Source organism: Lathyrus oleraceus, chromosome 5, assembly GCF_024323335.1.
Source record: "Lathyrus oleraceus cultivar Zhongwan6 chromosome 5, CAAS_Psat_ZW6_1.0, whole genome shotgun sequence".
Classification (NCBI taxonomy): domain Eukaryota; kingdom Viridiplantae; phylum Streptophyta; class Magnoliopsida; order Fabales; family Fabaceae; genus Lathyrus; species Lathyrus oleraceus.
Window position 1 is genome coordinate 58,477,159 of NC_066583.1, and position 16,818 is coordinate 58,493,976.

At 36.7% G+C, this 16,818-nt stretch overlaps 1 non-coding gene across 1 annotated transcript; it reads left to right on the plus strand.

Annotated features, from left to right (window-relative positions):
- Positions 1-16,408: 16,408 nt before the first annotated feature.
- Positions 16,409-16,515, plus strand: LOC127089636 (small nucleolar RNA R71). Its single transcript, XR_007791205.1, has one exon. It is a non-coding gene; the product is annotated as a small nucleolar RNA R71 (small nucleolar RNA).
- The last annotated feature ends 303 nt before the right edge of the window (positions 16,516-16,818 follow it).

Consider the following 16,818-nt stretch of genomic DNA (forward strand, 5'->3'; position numbering starts at 1 on the left):
CTTTTCTAATTTATTCAGAATTGAATTAAATTAAAATTATTATTTTGGTATATTATTTTAATATTTTAAACCATACAGAAACATTAGAAGTTAATTTTTTTTAAACCAAATCATTTATTAAAAAATCGAACTGTTTATTTATTTTAAATTTTTTCAAACAAATTTTTTTGTATTTTTAATTTTCAATTTTGGAGAGTTCGATTTCAATTTCAATTTATTTCGATTTTATTTTTAGTTTGATTCGGTTTCAGTTTCGATTCGATTATAGAGACGGTAGTTTATTTTAAAGCCCTACTCACAAACATAATAGTGTTGGGGGTATCTATAAGTTTTTAAATTCAACTTACTTATTAAGACATTTTCATTAAAATAATATTGTCTGCTTCTTTGCAGTCGTATGGGTCATCATGCCAAAATTAAAGACGAAACCCTACTTATAGATTTAATGAGGCACAACTAGGTAGACAATATCTGTAGAAACTCCCAAAATTTCAAAGGAATAAGATTCCCCATTAGGGTTTAACTTTTTGATAGTATTTTCTTTCTCAATTATTTGAGGATAGAGTGCTCTAGAGACTATAGAGACTACAAAGCGTGTATGCATTTTTCTTTTCATTAAACAAAAGACAAATTTTAAAGTGGATTATTATTTTCTATGACGGCATGAATAGTTGTCGTAAGTGAATCCTTGTGGCCCTTGCTTCAAAGGGTTATATTTTCTTTCATTTTCTTGTGTATCATTGTGTACATACAAATGTGTAAACTATATTCTTTAGGTAGTAAAAAAATACTATCCTTACAAATAATTAATATGTTGAATTAAATCTTTACAAAGTTTTATTTAGTTTTATACTGAACCTTCGCAAATGGATGATGAGATGAGTCTCTTTCCATTATTTAAAATATCAAGATTTTAAAATAATAATAATATTATTATTGCAACTGCACAAAAAGGCTATAGTTTCTCGTTTGAAAATGGAATAGTTTGGACAAAGAAATATGGGAGCCCTAATCTATGTTATGAACCCTAATCTATGATATGAACCCTAATCTAAAACTTTTATATATGTAGAAATTGAACACCGCAAACACACGCAAATCCTTCTTGTCTTTACTATTTTCCTTATACAATCTTGTCTTTACTTTGTACCATGAGAAATTATATTTTAACACAAAAATTGACATCAAATCATTATCATTATGTCGTTTAAATATATGATAGGTTTGTTTAATAAATGACTGATAAATTATTTTATTTTTTCTTAAAATTCGATTAAAATAAAACACATTCCTTATTAACAAATAGTCTTTACCAACAAGTTAATCTTTCAGGATTTAATTGAATATAATTAATCATAATGCTAAATATTATTAATGACAATTGTTGGAAATAAATTTAAAATATAAATAATAATTTTTTTTTATCAAGATTCAAATTTTATTTTTTAAAAATGAACAAACAGAATAAATAGAATGTTAGGTATTCCTACAATTTCTGATATTCTACACCATTACTACTCTACTTGAATTGATTTGACGAGAGATACAGATTATGAGAATTTTTTATCTAAATGATTTAATTTTTTTAAAAAACTCTTAAAATAATTCATATTTAAGATAATTTTCTAAAATAATTCATTTTTAAGTATTGATGTCAGATCAATTGACGTTTGCTATCTAATTTAAAGAGGTGACGCCAATTGAATTGATTTCTATACTTAGTGGTGTTAATCTAATTGACGCATATGTATAAGTTTTAAGTGGAGCCGCGAATTGAATTAGCATTGATGTGTGTTGTGTTATTTTTTTTAATAATTGACATTTTATATAAAAGTCGAAATCGGAAATATTAATATTAATATTAATATTAGGTTGTGTATACATATGAAAACCAAAAATACTAATGTCGTTGACCGGGATGACCCAACCGACATCCGGTTCCACATCCCCTAACTACCTGAACACGTGGTCCTAGCCCACGTTGATGGTTCGTCCAAGGTGTTTGAGGATTTGGGGACCTAAAAATATCACCACCACCTGCAGCAAACTGAGGGAGGCCAAATTTATCATATGCTATCAGACTAAATAGAAGTTTGTGCGACTATGGAAAGTTCCAAGTCTTCCGTATACCTTGCTCCCATGTCATTGCGGCATATGCACGTACTTGCCATGACACTTACAACCATTTATCTGATGTTTATAAGATCATTAACATTATGAATGTCTACAACGAAAGCTTCGCAGTGCTATCAATGGAGGAATATTGGCCTTCATATCAAGGGGACATAGTTTGACATAACGATAAAGTAAGAAAGAAAAAATAATGCACAAATAGCATGCATATTAGAACAGAAATGAATACGGCTGATAAAATGATAAGACTATGTAGTATATGTCATCAGCCTGGACACAATCGAAGAGATTGTCCCCATGTCGAAGCACCCTCTGCATCATAATTTAGTTTCTCCTTTCAATTTCTGTAACCTTAGATTTTTGATATATCAATAACATTTTGTTACAACAATGTTAATATCAAACACCAATCAACTTAAACACGCTTAAAAACAACAACACTTTCCAACAAGAAATCAGATATCACAAAACAAACAACGACATGTCTAAATAAACAACACATACAATATATATCAAAACAAGTAAAAATACTTAAGCACAATATTTCTAACTGATTATAACAATCAAATCGATATCATTTGATCCAAACATCATTTCTCTCGCATCTTTATCATTTTAACTCGCACCCACCCACACACGATATTGTATCTCTCAATACTTCTAATTTTTTCACCTTCAGGTATATCTCCGTCTAACCAACGAATCAACTTCCTTTGTAGTTGCTCAAAACTACAGATGTTCCAGAAGAGCATCTCCATCGAAGACTTGTCTCTCAAATAAATGAATTTTCCGATGCGGCGACGAAGACGGATCATGTTTGCAATATAATGAGAAAAAATATGGAAAAATAAATCACACCACACCTCTATTTATATTAAATATAACATAACACACACTTGTGCTAATTCAATTAGCGACTGCACTTCAAAACTTACACATAAGCGCCAATTGAATTGACAACGCTAGGTGCAAAAGTCAATTCAGATGACACCACCTCTTTAAATTAAAGAACAAACATCAATTGATCTGAAACCAATACTTTGACATACTTTTTTTTGGAAAGTGGAATAGTTTAAAAATTGATCTAAAATATGAGTTATTTTGAGACTTTTTAAAAAAAACTGAATTATTTAGATAAAATCTCTCATTTAAACATATTAAAAACACAATAATATTTCTTTATTTTATATAAAATTTTCTGTCTTTTTTAATAAAATACATTACTTATTTAAAAAGCAAAGAGGTGAAGCCAAAACCATCATTGTCATGATCTTTATTTTCACAAAACAGCTTATGTAACCCATCTGACTTTATCGGATTAAAAAAAGAATATTATGCACTATCGTGGATCTTTTCTTTTTTCTTTTTTCTTTTCTTCACATAATCAAATCGTGTGGATACCTTTTAAGGGGAGAAAACATTTGAAAACATTCTCATTGGTGCTATTTGTGGCAATGATACAAATTTTTTATAGTGCTTTTGTTCACTCACTATATACATCATGCAGTATTATGTACAGTTCTACACGTAGAAAGTCCTATGATCAGGACAATTAAACTATCTTATTCATGATGAGTTGGTATAAATAGTAATATGTGAGTTTATTTATTATACTAATCATAAGAGGGGGAAGAGAGTAATTTTTCACATTTTTCTTAATTAGTACTAGTATAGAAGAGTGTAATTTACTCCATTTTATAATAGTCAGAACTATATGTTAATGATGTTAGGAATATAAGATACACTCTCAAAAACTAATATATTTCCATTATCCATTTATATATTAAATAGTTCAAAGTTACAAATTTACAAAATAATAATTGGTCGAGGAAGCCTAAGAATATCTTCAAATCAATGAGGTTCAACCAAAAATGAAGATTTGTAGTGTTAAGTAATTGTTGATGGAAACATGGTTGGTTATATTATTATATGTATAGGGTATAAGCAAGTAGATCTGATGTCACCATATTATTATAAAAGTCTCTTCGTTTTAATTAGACAAGTTTAAAAATATAGGGAATGTACACTACATTAAAATTTGTAAGAATGCTTCGATTAGTTCTCATCTCCTTTTGCAGATGATTGCTTCTTGTTCTTTTGAGCATGGGTGAGCGAATAGGTGTTATTGGAAGAATGAAATAATATTCCCTTAGTCTCATATTTTTTTTTTTTTAGATTATCACACTTTTAAAGATAATAATTAATTGAATTGATTTCAATGATAAAATAAGAATTATTTATTAAAATAATTTTATTAATAATAAATATTAGAGTAGTTATATGAATTAAAATACAATAAATAAGAATAAATTAATGAAAAGAAATAATAAATATCACATGACTTAAAGACAAAATAAATGAAAAAAATAAATCTATTGTGAAACTGAGAAGTATTTAAGAAGAATTTGCGAGTCATACAATCAACTTGCCAAAATAAAAAATTATGTGTAGCTGAATGTCGTATCTATAGTTAAGAATTCTATAGCTAATTTACTAGGCTTCCAATAGGTGATGGGCACGAGTAAATATACTAGGTTACCATTTAAAGGGGGATAAAAGCATAAAACAAATTTCATAATTTTCATTAGATAACAAGTCTCTTTTTAAGAATTTTTTATTCAAATAATCTATTTTTTAAAATATTTTTTCAAAGTAATTTATTTTTCAGATTAATTCATAAACTACCTCACTTTGAAGAATTGGTGTTAGATGAATTGATGTTTGCTCTCTAAATTAAAGAGGTGACACCAATTGGATTGACTTATGCATCTAGTGCTGCCAATCCAATTGCACCTGTGTGTTAGGTTTACGAGGAGACTGTAAATTGGTCTAACACTTATGTGTGTTTTGTATTTTTTTTAAAATAATGTACATTTTATATAAAAGTTGAAACTGAACCAATTGGTATTAATATAAATATGAGTTTGTAAGACCCCAATTTTGACTCTAACATCCCTCATGCTATCTCATCATATGCATTGACTTAGGGATCACACATTGTCATCCTCCTTACCCCTCATTCATTGGGTTTGCATTGGGAGAGATCACCAAACACATTTGATTTACCATACTTTGTTTTTTACAATTTACTAATCAAAATACCAAAAATATGTCAATGTATAGTTTGTTGCTTTTGTAGTTAGTGTGTGTGATCACCCTACTCCATCAAGCTCATATATAGGGTTTAAGACCCTCAATGCAAGGAGATTGATGCGTGCTTTTCGCAAGTATACGAACGCGTCAGAGTAATATAAAAGATTGTCGAATCCACAGAGACCAAGTGTCAATCTATCGTTATCTATTGTTATGGTGTTTATCTAAGGTAATCGAAATAGGGGTTTTAAGAGTGTGCAACGAAAAGTAAAGTATTGAATAAAGTTCAATTAATAAAGACATGCTTAAATGTAATTCACATAATCAATTAATAATCCAAGTACTTGCTAATAGAATTACTTATGGGCAGTGTTTCCTACTTTGAAAAGAACCAATTTAACAGGAACTGTCACTTTCGCGTATTCAGAACCGAGTTGTACTCCCTATCAAACCCTCTTATTGTCACTTATAAAAAGGCACGCATTGCGTTAGAGTAGTAAACCTATTTTTAAGAAATATAGTATCTTGACTAAGTTGAAAAGTATTTTAACCTGGATTTTCTTAACCAAAAGAGGTTCTCACGAACCAGACTCTAAACTTATAAACGCGTTCGAAAATAGTTTTAAATTCACTTTTCTTCTTAAGTTAAAGACTCCTAATGAACTAAACAAAGCGCTTTCGTTGTATTTGAAATAGTTAAAAAACAACTAAGTTTAAAAGGACGTTGGACGACTTTCGATCTTACCCAACGGAAATTAAGTGCGGGAAAACTTAAGTTGAAAGTCAAAATAGCCCTTAAGTGTTTCTACGAACAATTGTACGGATTATCGGTTCAATTACGATCCTCACATTCTAACCTTTATATGTTTAGTTAGACATGGTAAAGTAAAGGTGCATTTTAATTTAAATAAAAGTAGTGCGAGTGCGGAAATTAAATGAAAGTAGTGCGAGTGCGGAAAGTAAATAAAAGTAGTGCGAGTGCGGAAAGTAAATAAAAGTAAAGACAGTGCGGGAAAATAAATGAGATAAAGGTAAAGTAATAAAAACCTGCTCCAATCGGAGGGTTGAATAAAATGCGAAACGGAAATGAAAATGGCGGCAGGATTAACTTCCTTCCAAAGTGCTCCAAACTCGATTATAGACTCGATCACAGACTTGATTACACAATTGTGGCAACACCCCAATGTGAAGCGATTACCACTTTTAAAATACTGAATATATGCCTAAGTGAAACTAAGTTTGCTCTAAGTTTGGATGATTAAACAAATGAAAACGAGTCTGTATTTATAGGCAAGGAAAATAATGGAAATGACAAGGATGTCCTTCAGTTTGAAATTGGGAGGGAAAAACTTTCTTCTTGTGGCGCCCGCCACACCACCATGGCGCCCGCCACAAGGGTAAATTATGGCGCCCAAGTGGAGATAGTGGGAGACGTGGCAGTTGAGGGAAGTTGAGCTGTGACACGTCGTGGCTGGACCCATGGCGCCAGCCACAAGTGCAAAATGCTGAATTTTAGTCTTTTTAGCTCATTTTCACTCCTTTTCTCGACCGGGGCTCTGATTAGACTGAAAACCTGAAAACAAAGAGAAACATAGTAATAACATAACAAAATAATAATAAAACAACTAAAATGCATGCGAAATCGGAGTCGAAAATATGGTGAATTTCAGTGTCATCAAATTCTCCCACACTTAAACCCTTGCTTGTCCTCAAGCAAGACACTAAAAAGTTCATAGAAGAAAAACTAGTGTCAACGAGTGATTTGGGCTAGAAAGGTTTCTAAGTTCAAGTCGGGATGCAGTGATAGGTACTTACTGAGTGAGCTAAGGGTATCATGATGACACTTATCCGTAAACACGGACATAAACTCCATTCTTATATTAACCAACCCATATTATCCCACAATACCTAGGCCTGCCTCTTCATCTCTTTTTGTGTCCTTTTCATTCAGGCGCAATCACATTAAGCCCGTTATCCGTTCATGCTTCATAGCAGAGTGACCTGTTAGTGTTTTTGATCCTAACATGGGGTTCCTGGCACATGAATTTGTGTAAACCCTTTTATTTGACCCAACTGCAGTTATGGGGGATCGGATCGTAATCCGCCCTACCGAGTTCAGCGCCAGATACCTCTGAACCAACTAACAGCGGGTGAGTTTTTCTTTTTCTTTTTCTTTTGTAGCAGATTTTTACAACCTTTTTGGTTTAAATGACTTTGTGAGGGTCACCTATATCGGAGTTGCCTTTTTGCTTTATTTTATTTTATTTGTTTCACTGGATCATTCACTTATGTTCATCGGTCCCCTACGTAGAGGATGCGTAGGCCGGAGCTGACTGCTGGAATAAACTACTGAGGACTTATGCTGAAATGATGATTAAGGCCATGGTATATGGGGTTTCGGGAGTGATTCCTATATTCATGAAGTCTATGGTGCTAAAACAATACTGATGTTTCAAAAAGTTCTCCCAAGTCACCGTATCCTTACTCAAACCCGTCTTAAAACCCGAAAAACTTTCAGAATAACAACGTTTTCTTTTGCAAAATTTTTTTGGTAGGGCTAAAGGAATGTGGAGTTTAGACTGTACTAAAGATACACTATACTGGTGACTCGTCAGACTTATGCATTATCTAAAACACTCAAACTAAAAGCAAAATGAAATAAAGTAAACAACTAAAAAGCAACAAAGATAAACAATCTAACTGAAAATAGCAAAGAAAAATAGAAAGCGATAAAATCTCCTCCCACACTTAAATCGAACATTGTCCCCAATGTTTCGAAATAAGATAAGGAGAGAGTAACCTGACATCCTACTGCTGACCACTGGTACCTTCGCCATCCTAAGGTGGACGACGGGATCGGCTGCGACGACGGTCTCTCTGATCCATCCTGGCCTGTAAGGCGTCCTGAGCAGTCCTCACCTCTCGAAGGTTGCCTAAAATGGAACCCTGAGTGGCCTCTATCAGTGCAGTATGTTGACAGTGGTAGTGCTGCTGACGGGCTTGCTCGTTTGTGATCGTAAGCAGGGACTGTACAACAGTCTCATAGGATTTATCTGTCCTCCTCTGCGATTCTTGCATGAAGCTCATGTTATCCGCCAGTTGTTGCTGAATGGTAGAGAGTAGGTCATCACGCCTTTGCTCTCTAGCCATGTGGTCGCACCACATCTCCTCTGTAAAATAGAAGCCAGGAACAGAACCTGCAAAAGAAGAAGATGGTGCGGTGTGTGGTGGTGAAGGGTGATGGGGGGACACATGAGGTACGGGAGATCGCTCTCTCCGATCATATTCTTCATCAGTGTCGTGTCCCTCCTCATCAGGAACATTAGGAGGAAGTGGACCCAAAACAGGTGGAGCATCTAAAACATAGGTCCAATTCCTTTCATTACGTACATCAATACGTCTAGTGCATGGTAAAACAACAGATGGGGTAGCTACACCATGAATCATAAACACATAACCTCCCTCTCTCCTCAATCGGCACAATTTCCTATCTCGCAGAAATTTTAGGTTGATTGTGCGAGGAGCTAAGGAATCTAAAGTAGCTATCTCATTGTTCAGGTTAAGAGCCCGAGCAATAGACGTAATGAGTCCTCCAAAAACAATAGGTCCCACTTTATTAAGAGTTAAAGCCATATGAGCGAGCATAAACGGGACCGAATTAATTCTTCTATTTGTGAGGCTTCCTTGCAAAAATAGAAGTTCTCGAGCATTGACCTTGTTTGGATTCTCCCGGCCAAAAATAGTACATGCCAACAGATATCTAAAAACTCTAATGGCCGGGTTATGGATGGAAAACACCTAAACAGATATCAAAAATAGAAGTTCTCGAGCATTGACCTTGTTTGAGGCAAGAATTCCTTCAAAAGAATTTATTGAAGTGTTAGACAATCTCTGCCAGAAGGAAAACACCTCGACCGACCAATCTGAATCCAAAGGGCCTCACAAATAGCACCGTCCCCATGAGGAATTCCTAACAGGCTTGCTAGTTCGTCGGTACTGAATTCATACTTAACAACAAACATTCTAAATCGGACAGTACCAACTGTGCTAGCAGTGTTAGGATTGACAATATAAATTAAAGAACTTAAAAACTCGATTGTCAATCGCTCAAAGGTAGGTTCTTTGTTTGAAAAGATAGTATGCAAGCCTAAATTATCTAATAAATAAAAAATGCTATGGTAGATACCCAAAGTATAAAGACAATTATCATCCACATACCTTGTCGGGAGGATTTCCGAATTTTGCAACCTTTCGATAATTTTTCTCTGTCTAGCCCCAGGTTTCCCTTCACGAAGGATAAATCCATTGAACTCCATTTTTAGCTCTTGCAATGCGATGAAGAAGATGAAGATGGGTTTGTAAAAAGGTGGGATTTTTATGAAATTTGACGGATGAAAATGAAAATGGAAGTTGGGAAAATGACTTGTATGGTGTGAAGATGAGAAATGTGGGAGCTTTTGTGGGGTTCAAGAGCATTTTTGTAAGGTGAAAAAATGGGTTTTGGAGGTCTGAAGGTATGAAAATGGTGAAAAATGGGAGTCTACCCCGAGCTTATACAGACGTTGTGGCGGGCACCACAACATCTATGCGGGCGCCACAAGGCTAAATTCGGCTGGGCCGGATTTTGGTCATTTGGCATGGGCTTCTCGTTCTCTTTTCGGTTGGGGGGTCCGGATAGCGTTTGCATTGTATTTTCCTATTGACATAAGGCTTGCATAATTTTATAAAAATAAAATTTAAACATTAGACTAATAAATAAATAAATAATTAATATAATTAGACTATAATAAAAATATAAATATAATAAACACACATAAAATATAGATATATAGATATGGAAATATTAACGTGCTGACATAGTTAAGAAAATATCTCAAATGCAATGATATGAAATAAGTTAGGCAAATGCGAAAAATATAAGCATAAATGAGACAAAATAAAATGAGATGGTAAAATCAAATAGTAGGGGGTTCGTCAGCCTGACTAGATCCACGAAGCATGGCTATCTCCTGGCGAAGCTCTGCGATCTCATGGTATAAACAGTCAGCCTCGGTAGCATGTGTAAGGTCGGATACTCCCATCTGTAAGGTAAGGTCGGCTACCTCCTTCCTAAGCCCGACAATCTCTCTACGACACTCTGCAATCTGAGTGCGGATGTCTGGGGTCTGCAAAGATAAATTGTTAGAGAATACAATGATCCTGGGTGAAGGCGGTGTAGGGGTATACTCAGCAACAGGTGGGGATCTAGGCTCCTCGATAGTCTCTCCCTGACCCTCCAAAGCATAACTCTAGTTAGTTGGGTCATGAACGTTGGTCATCATCGGATACGGCAGTGTGAAATAGTGTATCGCCTCGCTATCAATCACCAGTCTGAACTGTCTCGGATTGAACGAAGATCTCCTCATCAATCCTCTGGTCAAGCAAAAGTCGATATCCATAGTAGTGTACCCACAGTAGGTCCTGAGATGTAGCAGCTTGTGGGATAGACCTAAGGCGATGGCAATCTGTGTGATGATCCCTCCTACATGAATGACTCCTTCGGATGATCTGGCTACACTGCTGAGGCCACACAACAGAAAGTTACCACATGCCACTGGGCGAGACTGGGATGCACAGAACAATAAGAATATCTCTTCCTCACTCAGCAAAGTCTCAGCATCTGGTCTTCCAAGGAAGGAGTGTGCCAGTATCATCTGGAAGTATCTAAAAGCAGGGTTGTGTATAGCCTAGGACAACTGAGTAGAAGGATCCTGACTCCCTCCACCTGAGATATCACTCCAGAACTTTTCCACTTCCTTACCCAGAAAGTATCCCATCGGCGTCTCAGGGATATCGTCGGGGGTGGTCTAGAAGCCTAATAGATCACCGAACTCCTTCTGGCTAAAAGAGTACTCAATCCCAAATAGCCTGAAAGCAGCATACCCATCTGGTCCAGAGTAAGGGTCATAATCAAATGAACTGAGGAACTCCAATGTCAAGTTCTTGTAGGTGTTGCTCAGGTCGTCAACGAACTCGTCCCAATGGAGTTGGTGGCTCAGAAATCGAATACTTGGCTCGATGCCCAGGGCTTCCATGCAGTGCTGGTCTGGATAGCGCGTAGGGGCCATAGGGCGCTGGTGGAGAGATATGTAACGCTCTCTCTGGGCATCATCCCAGAAAGCTACGTGCATATCGTCGAAGTCCTGCATCCTGTAAAAGTTAGGAAAAGGGATCCTGAAAGCACAAACATTGCAAATATTTAGTCCAGGTGAAAATATGATAAAAAATAAAAATAAAATAAAGTAAATAAATGTAAAAAAGTAAAACAAGATAAGAAAACCGTGGGTTGCCTCCCAAGCAGCGCTTGTTTAATGTCATTAGCTTGACGATCGGAATTCATACACCTGTAGTAGGAATCGGTGGATCTATCAGAGTGTGGCTTGAGTAGTATGTTGGAATGTCTCCTCCTTCGTAGAGCTTCAGTCTTTGTCCATTTACAATGAATGGACTATAGGTTTCGTTCTTGACTTCTACAACTCCGGATCTCAGAATCTTAGATACTTTGAAAGGGACAGTCCATCTTGAGCGCAGCTTCCCAGGGAAAAGTCGTAACCTAGAGTTGAACAGGAGAATAGGGTCGCCTATATTGAAATCTTTCTTCACTATTCTTTTGTCGTGCCAAGCTTTTGTTCTCTCTTTGTATATTTTGGCATTCTCGTAGGCAGATTGCCTGAGTTCTTCTAGTTTGTAAATGTCAAGGATACGCTTTTCACCAGCGGTCAGGTAATCCAAATTCAAAGTTTTAATGGCCCAATAGGCCTTATGCTCTAATTCGAAAGGTAAGTGACAGGATTTTCCATAGACTAGTTGGTAGGGAGTAGTTCCTATAGGGGTTTTGAAAGCGGTTCTATAGGCCCATAATGCTTCTTGAAGCTTTTGAGACCAGTATCTTCTAGATTTTGAAACTGTTTTTTCTAGAATTTGTTTTATCTCCCTATTGGATACTTCTACTTGGCCACTAGTCTGTGGGTGGTATGGTGTTGCTACTCTATGCCTAACTCCATATTTTCTTAAAAGTTTATCAAATATTCTCGATATGAAGTGCGATCCTCCATCGCTTATGACTAAATGGGGTGTTCCAAATCTAGGGAATATGTAGTTTTTAAATAACTTGATTACCACCCTAGTATCGTTTGTGGGTGCAGCTATAGCTTCAATCCACTTAGACACGTAGTTCACAGCTACTAAGATATACTTGTTTCCTAAGGATGGTGGGAAAGGTCCCATGAAATCTATACCCCAAACGTCGAAGAGTTCTACTTCTTGAATGTTTCTTAGAGGCATTTCGTCACGCCTTGAAATGTTTCTAGTGCGTTGGCATCTATCATATTTGACAATGCAAGCATGGACATCTCGCCACATGGTAGGCCAGAATTGGCCAGCTTGAAGAATCTTGGCGTATGTCTTAGAGGTGCTCGCATGTCCATCATAGGGTGCAGAGTGACAATGCTCAATTATACTTTTTACCTCCTCTTTTGGAACGCAACGGCGAAAAATACCATCTTTACCCCTTTTGAAAAGGAGCGGTTCGTCCCAATAAAAGTTTCTCACATCGTTGAAGAACTTCTTCTTGCGGTGGTAGTCAAGATCAGGGGGTACGATATCAACATCTAGGTAATTAACAAAGTCTGCATACCATGGTACGTTACTTACTGCTAAGGATTTTTGGAAGTGCTCATGAGGGCCTAGGCTATCATCTTCAATGGTTTCTAGTCTAACTATCAGTCTATCATAGGCAAAATCATCATTTATGGGTACTAAGTCTGGTTTTAGGTGTTCTAGCCTAGAAAGGTGATCAACTACTACATTTTTAGTGCCTTTTTTATCTCTTATATCTAAATCAAACTCTTGTAGCAACAGAATCCATCAGAGTAACCTGGGCTTGGCATCTTTTTACTTAATAGGTAACAAATGGCAGCATGATCGGTGTAAACTATAATTTTGGCTCCTACTAGATAAGATCTAAATTTGTCTATAGCAAAAACTACAGCTAGTAATTCCTTTTCAGTTGTTGCATAGTTGAGCTGGGCAGTGTCTAGGGTTCTACTGGCATAATAAATCGCATGTAATTTTTTATCTTTCCTTTGTCCTAGAACGGCTCCAACTGCATAATCACTAGCGTCGCACATTATCTCAAAAGGTTCTGACTAATCAGGGGGTTTCATAATAGGTGCTGATATGAATGCTTGCTTTAAAAGATTAAATGCTTCATTACATTTTTCATTGAAAATGAATTCATCATCTTTCATTAAAAGGCCAGTTAAAGGTTTAGTTATTTTAGAGAAGTCCTTAATAAAACGCCAGTTGAATCCAGCATGTCCAAGAAAACTTCAGACTTCTCTGATGGTTTTGGGTGGTTTTAGGTTCTCTATAACTTCTATCTTAGCTTTATCTACCTCTATACCTTTTTCGGAAACTATATGTCCTAAAACAATTCCTTCGGTCACCATGAAATGACACTTTTCCCAATTTAGTACAAGGTTCACCTCCACGCATCTCTCCAGGATTTTCTCAAGGTTAGCAAGACAATTTTTGAAATCGAATACGCAAACCGAGAAACCATCCATAAATACCTCCATGATGCCATCTAGGTAATCTGCAAAGATTGACATAATGCAACGTTGGAAAGTAGCTGGGGCGTTACAAAGGCCGAATGGCATTCGTCTGTAGGCAAAAGTTCCATAAGGGCATGTAAAGGTAGTTTTTTCTTGATCTTCGGGGTGGATAGGTATTTGGAAGAATCCTGAGTATCCATCTAGATAGCAGAAGTAAGAGTGTCTGGCTAGATGCTCCGACATCTGGTCTATAAATGGTAAAGGGAAATGATCCTTCCTGGTTGCTTTATTTAACTTTTTGTAGTCTATGCACATCCGCCATCCTCCTCCCATCCGTTTTGCTACATGTTCGCCTTTATCGTTTTGCACGACTGTGATGCCTCCCTTTTTAGGTACTACATGCACAGGACTCACCCATTTACTATCCAATATCTGATAGATTATACCTGCCTCAAGTAACTTAAGAACTTCCTTTTTAACAACATCACTCCTTATAGGGTTTATTCTTCTCTGATGTTCTCTGGAGGGTTTTGAATCTTATTCGAGCAAAATCCGATGCATGCATACAAATGGGCTTATACCTTTCAGGTCAGAGATATTATATCCTAAGGCTGAGGAATATCTTCGTAAAACATCTAAGAGTTGGTCTGTTTCCTCTTGGCTCAAGGTAGCATTGACTATAACTGGATGGTTCATCTCTTCATCGAGGAACTCATATATCAGGTTCTTAGGCAGTTCCTTAAGTTCTAAGGTTGGTTTCTTAGGGCATGGCATAGGATATGGGGTAAGGGATAAACATTCGTAAAGGCTATCATCAATGTAGGGTTTCCTAAAGTCATCATCTTCCAGTATGAGAGTTGATGGTAACTTAATTGTTTTTATGATTTCTTCTTGTTCTAATTCCCTAACACATTCATCAATGATATCTATGGCATAACATGCGTCTCCCATCACAGGTGCCATAAGAAATTTCGAAAGTATAAATTCTATTTTCTCGTCACCTACCTCAAAGGTCAACTTTCCTCTCTTGACATCTATTATGGCTTCTGCAGTTGATAAGAACGGTCTACCTAGAAGGATTGGCATATCATTATCCTCTTTGATGTCCATGACAACAAAATCAGTAGGGATAAATAACTGACCTATCCTAACAGGGACATCTTCTAATATGCCTATCGGATACTTAACAGATCTACCGGCTAACTGAAGTGACATCTTAGTAGGCTGTAATTCTCCTAAGTTTAACCTCTCACAAATTGCTAAAGGCATTAAGCTCACACTAGCTCCTAAGTCTAGAAAAGATTTTTCGATGACATGACTACCCAAAAGACAAGGAATGGAGAAATTTCCAGGATCTTTATCTTTTTTTGGCTAACTTATTCTCGGAAATAGAATTGCATTCCAAGGGTTTCGGATCATCGAGTCTACGTTTGTTGGTAAGGATGTATTTGAGAAACTTTGCATAAGAAGGTATTTGGGTGATGGCTTCTGTGAAAGGGATTTCTACGTGAAGTTTTTCTATAACCTTAATAAATTTCTGATACTGGTTATTGATCTGGGTTTGTTTGAGTCTTTGCGGATATGGTATAGGTGGTTTATACGGCGGGGGTGGTACATAAGTTTTCTCTTTAGGTTCTTCTCCTTTTTCTTGACTTTCCTGGTTTTCAGATTCCTCTGGTTCCTTTACTTCGTCCGTGGGTTCGGTATATTCCTTAGAAGTTTTGGGTTCACTCAATCTTGGGTTTGGTGGCTCATCATAAGCGTTCCCACTTCGTAGGGTAATGGCATTGGCTTGCCCTTTCGAATTTTGTTGAGGTTGTCCAGGGAACTGTCCTCCAGGCGTGGTTTGGGGGGCTTGGTTTAAAGCTACCTGAGAGATCTGGGTTTAAAGCATCTTGGTATGAGTAACTATTTGGTCAACCTTGGTTCCTAACTGGGTAATCAGTTCATTAACGTGAATGTTCTGGTTCATGAACTCTTTGTTTTGTTGGGTTTGAGCAGTGATAAAATTTTCCATAATTTTCTCAAGGCTCGGCTTTGGTGGTACAGGTTGCATAGGTTGATTTGGTCTTTGGGCTTGGTAACCTGGTTGTCTCGGAGGTGCATTATTTTGGATAGGGTTATTGTTCTTATAGGAGAAGTTCGAATGATTCCTCCATCCAGGGTTATAGGTATTCGAATATGGGTTCCCTTGGGTGTAGTTCACTTTCTTAGAGTGGGTTTCGTTTAATAGACTGCATTCTGCAGATTGGTGTCCCTTGGTTCCACATATCTCACAATCCGACGAAATTGCTGCCGCAGCGTTCGGGTTTATGCACATATGCTCGACCTTGAGGGCTAATGCGTCCATTTTAGCTTGCGTCATGTCTATAGAGCTTAACTCATGTACTCCTCCTTGGACTTCCTTCTTCTCAACTGTCGCTCGTTCGACTCCCCATGATTGATGGTTTTGAGCCATATCTTCGATGAGGGCACTAGCTTCAGGATAAGGTTTGTTCATCAGCGCACCGCCTGCGGCAGTGTCGATGGTCATCTTAGTGTTATAGTGAAGTCCATTATAGAAGGTCTGAATGATTAACCAATTTTCTAAACCATGATGTGGGCATGCTCTTAATAGCTCTTTATATCTCTCCCAAGCTTCGAACAACGATTCTTCTTAGTTCTGGGTAAATCTAGTTATATGGTTTCGAATAACGGCGGTCTTACTTGGGGGAAAGTATCTAGCAAGGAATACTCTTCTAAGGTTATCCCAAGTCGTAATGGAATTGGGTTGAAGGGAATCTAACCATTATAGGGCTTTGTCTCTGAGGGAAAAAGGGAATAATCTTAAACGGATTGCCTCAGGAGAAGCTCCATTGGTTTTAAAAGTGTCTGCTAATTGGAGAAAGATTTTTAAATGTTGGTTTGGGTTCTCAGTAGCGAGACCTGCGAATTGTCTCAGTTGCACTAGTTGCAACAGGGAGGGTTTAAGTTCGAAATTATTAGCTGGGATGGTTGG